The 6362-nt window shown below is 45.8% G+C and overlaps 1 pseudogene; it reads left to right on the forward strand.

Moving 5' to 3' along the window:
• The first annotated feature begins 251 nt into the window (after window positions 1–251).
• LOC114887605 lies at window positions 252–697 on the forward strand (annotated as a pseudogene).
• The last annotated feature ends 5665 nt before the right edge of the window (window positions 698–6362 follow it).

Below are 6362 nucleotides of genomic sequence, written 5' to 3' on the forward strand. Positions count from 1 at the left end.
CCACACACTGTCTCTTCCTCTTTCCCTGCTTCTCTCCCAATTCTTCCTTCCTGCTCCCTGGGCTCGTCTTCCCTATTAAAAGAAGAGCCCAGCAGCTTTTTGCCCTGGGTTTCATTTTCTGGGGAACTTAGCCGAACACAGAAGCTTCTTTAAAAATGTGATATTTGAGCTGAGACCTGTCAGATGAGTAAGATGCAAAAACAGGCGCTTCTACTTCACAGCTCTCCCCTCTCCTCTCTTCTCCAACACCCATGCCGCGTGGACCTGCCCTGCGGGGCAGGGCCCTGCTCACTGAGGACTTGGCATCGCTCGGAGGCACAGCGGTCCAGGATGACACACAGGTGAAAGTGCTGAGGTGGCGCCTCGGGCCCCGAGGCCTGGTCGTGCTCAGCTTCGCGTGCAACCGGTTTGGGCATCAGGGAAACACGCCAAACGAGATCCTGAATTGCCTCAAGTACGTCAGACCAGGCAACAGGTTCGAGCCCAACTTCATGCTCTTCGAGAAGTGGAGAAATGTGAGGTGAATGGCTCGCAGGCGTACCCGCTCTTTGTCTTCCTTCGCGAGGCTCTGCCCACGCCCAGTGTCGCCGCCACTGCCCTCAGGACCGACCCCAGGTTCATCACCTGGTCTCTGGTGTGTGGCAAAGAAGTGGCCTGGGCCGTGTGCCTGGGCACAGGTATAGCCGCTGCATTCTGACCATCCACGTGGAGCCTGACTGTCCCAGGGCCCAGCTGTGCCCAGGGCACCCCTCCTACCCCTGCTGCTTGGCAGTCACAACGCTGCCCTCTGGGGATTTTATCTATGAAGGTGTTACCTCTAAACGTGCATGGAGGAACCCCTGATGTCCAGGAAAATCCCCCGAGATGGGTGCTGGTCCTGTTCATCCCAGGTTCCCCTTTCCCAGACCACAGTTCTGCACTAATAAAGTGATGAGTATCAGCAGAAAAAAAAAAAAAAGTTAGGCAAAGACAAACAAACAAACAAAAAACAAACAACCCCCCCTCCTCCCACCCTACCGCAAAAGCTGGAGGGAGTTGGGGGCCGTTGGTTTGTAGGCAGACAAAACATACATCCTAAGGCAGAGGAGAGGTCAGAGCATTGGGAACTGAAATGCCACTGTGCCATTTTCTGGGGTGAGGGAGGGGTGAATGGGGCAAAGGAGAGATGATGAGGTGGTGAGAGCTCAGTTCACGCAGCGGCTTGTAGGATTTAGGTTTTGTTCTAATGCAACGGGAACCATTGGAAGGTTGAAGCAGGGGCATGGTGTAATCACATTGTGGTTTATTTTAAAAGACCCCTTAGGCTGCTATGTGAAAAATAAACCATTTTTTCATGTTGGAGATGGGGCAAAACTTGTGAGGTGGAGACACCAGCCAGGAGTTTCTACAGTAGTCCACATAAGAAATGATCATTGCTTGGACCAGGCTAGGAGCAGTGGAAGTGGAAAAAAGTGGATTAATTTGAAACATATTTTTGAAGTACAATCCGTATGACTTGGGTTGGATGGGGGAGGGAGAATGGGGAGAGAAAGGAAAGTATGGCTCTCTGGTTTCTGATTGGAATGGTGGGCAAGAACGAACGAGTGCAGATTAGAGAAGGTTAAGAGTTTAGTTTTGGATATGTTAGTTTTGAGATCTCTTTATTATCCAAGTGGAGACGTCAAGTAGACAGTTGGGCATATGAGACAAAGTGCTCAAAAGAGAAATCCAAAATAAAGTTACACATTTGGGAGCAGGACAGTTTCCTTAATCTGCAGAACCCAGTGCAAAGTGAAAATGCAGGTCCCTTTGTCCAAAAATTATTAAGAATTTCAAGATGGTGACAGCAGAGCATAAAACCAAGCTCAGGGAACTGTAACACGGGGTTCTGTGTGATCGTACAGGTTAAAATCGATGGAGCCTATAGGGGGTATTGAAAGCGAAGGAAATGGATAAGGTTACTTAGAGACAGACTTAAAAGGATGAGGAAGGAAAACCCAGGACTTGACCTTGAAATTCTGTGTCTATGCTAAACTCCAGATGCATGTTCCAATTGCCTATTCAACATCTCCACTTGGATATCTAATAGATATCTCAAACCAAATGTCCAAAACCCAACCCTGATTTTCACCCTAAATTTCCTCATAACAGTCTTTTCCAACTCTGTAAACGACAACTCCATTTTTCTTGGCACTCAGGCCCTAAACTTTGAATCATCTGGTCACTCCTCTTTTTCTCACCTCCCATACCCAGTCTGTCAACAGACCCTCCCATCAGGAGATATTCACAATTTTCCACTTTTTATTATGTCCACAACTGCCTCTCTGGTCTGAGCTGCCTTCTTCTCTCACCTAGATTGTTGCAGTAGCCCCCCACTCCCACTCTTCCCTCCTACAATCTGTTCTCAGCACAGCAGCCAGGGAGGTCCTGTTAGAGCGTAGGTCACATTATGCCGCTCCTCTGCCCCACTCTATTCACTTCCCATCTCACTCGACAAAACTGTCTGCCAGGCTCTTTATGACCTGTGTCTCCACCTCACTGCCTCTCAGAGTATATACTCTGCCCCATCTCATTCTGCTCCAGTCGCCATGGCCTCATTGATATTCTTCAAACACATTAGACTCTCTTCTGCCTCAGGGCCTTGTGATCTGTTTAGAAAACTCTTCCATATAATAACATTGCTTTCTCTTCCACTACCTTCAGTTCACGGCTCAGATGTAACCTTATCAGACCAGCCCTAAAAAACAGCAGCCCGCCACCACACCTTGGCTCTTCCAATCTCCCTTAACCTGCTTTGTTTTTTTCTGTAGCTCTTAAGACCATCTAACGCAGTGGTCCCCAACCTTTCTGGCACCAGGAACCGGTTTCGTGGAAGACAATTTTTCTAGGGACGAGGGGTGGGGAGGGTGGGGAATGGTCTCGGGATGATTCAAGTGCATTACATTTATTGTGCACTTTATTTCTATTATTATTACATTGTAATATATAATGAAATAATTATACAACTCACCATAATGCAGAATCAGTGGGAGCCCTGAGCTTGTTTTCACTTGCCACTCACTGATAGGGTTTTGATAGGAGTCTGCAAGCAATTGATTTATTATGGTCTCTGTGCAGTCATGTCTCTGCTAATGATAATCTGTATTTGCAGCCGCTCCCCAGTGCTAGCATCACCGCCTCAGCTCCACCTCAGGTCATCAGGCATTAGATTCTCATAAGGAGTGTGCAACCTAGATCCCTTGCATGCACAGTTCACAGAAGGGTTCATGCTCCTATGAGAATCTAATGCCGCTGCTGATCTGACAGGAGGCAGAGCTCAGGCTGTGATGCGAGTGATGGGGAGCGGCTGTAAATACAGATGAAGCTTCGCTCGCTCACCCACTGCTCACCTCCTGCTGTGTGGCCCGGTTCCTAACAGGCCACGGACCAGTACTAGTCCATGGCCCAGGCGTTGGGGACCCCTGATCTAACGTACTACATATTTACTTGTTTATTTGTTCATTGGATCATCTTCTATCCAGTAAGAATAGATGCTCCATAAGGAGAAACTTTGTGTCTTTTGTCTCTGTTGATTCCCAATACAGAGTAGACACTCAAATATTTGCTGAAGGAAGGAAGAAAGAAAAGAAGGCCTCCAACATTTCTCATTTAGGTAGAGAAGAAATTGACTAGGAGACTGAGAAGTGGCCACGGAGTTAGGAAAAGAGAAACCAGAAGCAGGAAGTATACTAGAAGCTTAGAGAGAAAGCATTTAAAAAATTGTGGCAAAAATACATAACATAAAATTGACCATTTTAACCATTTTTAAGTGTACAGTTCTGTTAAGTACTTTAACAGAATTAAATACATCCTTATTGTTCTGCAATCATTACCACCATCCCTCTTCAGAACTTTTTCCATCAGAGCTGTAACCCTGTACACATTAAACAGTAACTAACTCCTTATTCCCTCCTCTCCCCCCAGCTCCTGGCAACCACCATTCTACTTTCTTCCTCTATGACCTTGACTACCCTAGGGACCTCATATAAGTAAAATTATACAGCACTTTTCCTTTTGTGACTGGCTTGTTTCACTTAGCATAATGCCCTCAAGGTTCATCCACATTATAGCATTTTCCAGAATTTCCTTCCTTTTTAGAACTGAAGAATATTCTGTTTTATGTATATACCACATGTTGCTATCCATTCACCTGTCAACGGACACTTTAGGTCACTTCTACCTTTTGATTATCGTGAATGCTGCTACTATGAACATGGGTGTACAAATCTCTCTTTGAGACCCTGCTTTGAAATTTTGGGGATATATACCCAGAATTGGAATTGCTGGATTATATGGTAATTCTATGATTAATTTCTTGAGGAGCCACCATGTTGTTTTCCACAGAAGTTGCACCAATGCACAAGGGTTCCAATTTTTCCATACCCTCACCAACACATTATTTTCTGTTCAAAAAAAAATTTTTTTAAACATAATAGCCATCCTAATGGGTGTGAAGTGGTATCGCATTGTGATTAGAGGAGAGCATCTGAAGACTAAGGGAGTGGTCAACTATGTCAAGAGGTGCTCCAAGATCTAGTAAATCAAGACTGAGAGTGTCTATTGGATTCGGCAATGTGCGGGTCGCAGCAACCCCAGGAGAATGATTTAGGGTCACCAGATGAGAGCAGGCAGAAGAGTGAATGGGTGGTGAAGGAGAAAGATGACTTGAGAAGCTTGGCTATGCTCAAGAGTGGAGAAATATTATTTATTGAATGCTCACTATGCTCTGACATCATATAAGATGCCTAAGTTGGAACAGAAGAGCCAACAGATGTGGTTTCTATCCTCAGGGGGCTGACAGTCCAGCAGAGAAGAGAGACAGTCAACAAATTTATTCAACTTCAATTTGACAAGTGCTAAAAACATAAGTGGAGGGTGCTGTGTGCATATTACAGTAAATATGGCACTTGAGGAAGGGAAGGGAGGAGGCATTTCTGAGGAAGTGATGCTGAAATGGATTACAATTTGATATCCCCTTGGGTCCATCTTCAGGGAGAGAATGCCCTGGTCCTGCTGGCATGGGCATTTGGGTCCCCATGGAATCCCTTACCATTGTGTGTCACTTCCATCACCTGGCTTCTAGAACCAGCATATGCAAATGGAAGTCATTTATGTGGGCTCACATTATACTGGCCACATGCTAAAGTAGGAACTTAGCCTCCCCCACTAAAGTAGTCCCAAATAACGCCAGAGAAGTACTTCACCCACGTTCTCAAAATAGCCTGTCAGTCTGCCTCTTCATCATTGACTCTGGCTTCTATTTGTCCAAATCCCCTACCCATGAGACTAGTTGATGGAGCCTCATTGTGGCCGAGGTTAGAGGGTCTCAGTGTGAGAATACCCACTTAGGTGCCAGTGCCTTCTCCCAGGCTTCTAACACCACCTGTCTTCCAGGCGAGGAGCAGGGCTAGGTCTGGGTGGAGGCACTGAAGTGCAGTGTGCTCTACCCATACCCCAGAGCAGCAATACTCGTGCTCATAAAGTCTCTCATTCAAGTTTTCTGTCTACTTTCTGTCCTGTTCAATTCCAGTTCAAGGGCCAGATGGGAAGTAGACATATGACCTTGGGCAAATTACTTAACCTCCTCGTGCCTGAATTTCCTCATCTGCAATATGAAGATGATAAAAGTACCTATTTCAGCGAATTCCCTGGCAGTCTAGTGGTTAGGACTTGGCGCTTTCACTGCGGTGGCCCAGATTCAATCCCTGGTTGAGGAACCGAGATCCCATAAGCCTTGCGGTGCAGACAAAAAAAAAAAAAAAAAAAAAAAAGTACCTATTTCAGATTAAGTGAAAAAATTTAGATAAAGTACTTTGCATAGTGACTAGCATGTAGTAGGTGCTCAGTAAATGTCAGCTTTTATTATTACTTTTACTAGTATGATGATGTACTGGAGAGTTTGGTTACATTAAGTGTCTGAGTCCCAGCTCAGCTCTCTGAAGCTCCGGTTTAAAGTCTACTGTTTAATAGATTGGCATTCTAGTTTTATCCATCAGTGTTACAAGCTTAGCTAATGTGTGTCTGATCCTAAGAGCTAAAGCTGAAGCTGACAAGTTCTGGATTCTGAACAACCAGGCTGAGGACAGCCTTGGCCTGGGGTATGTGCACCAGAGGAATAAGGCTTCTTGGGAGCCAGCTTGCTGCCCTCCCTGGATATGCCCAACCTCCATTATTTTTCCATTTGAAATTCCTGCGTTCTAGGGCCACCCCTGCTTTTTATATTCCCACCAGAAAAGAATGTGTTTTTAAGCACAGTGGTGCCTACACACCAAAGGTTTCTGCTTCAAGAGTTTGGGGAGATCTTCCCCTTCCCGCGGACCCCCATCTCCCTTGCTTGACTCGGT

Source organism: Monodon monoceros, unplaced genomic scaffold (assembly GCF_005190385.1).
Source record: "Monodon monoceros isolate NGI ecotype Baffin Bay Population unplaced genomic scaffold, NGI_Narwhal_1 Super_Scaffold_7, whole genome shotgun sequence".
NCBI lineage: Eukaryota > Metazoa > Chordata > Mammalia > Artiodactyla > Monodontidae > Monodon > Monodon monoceros.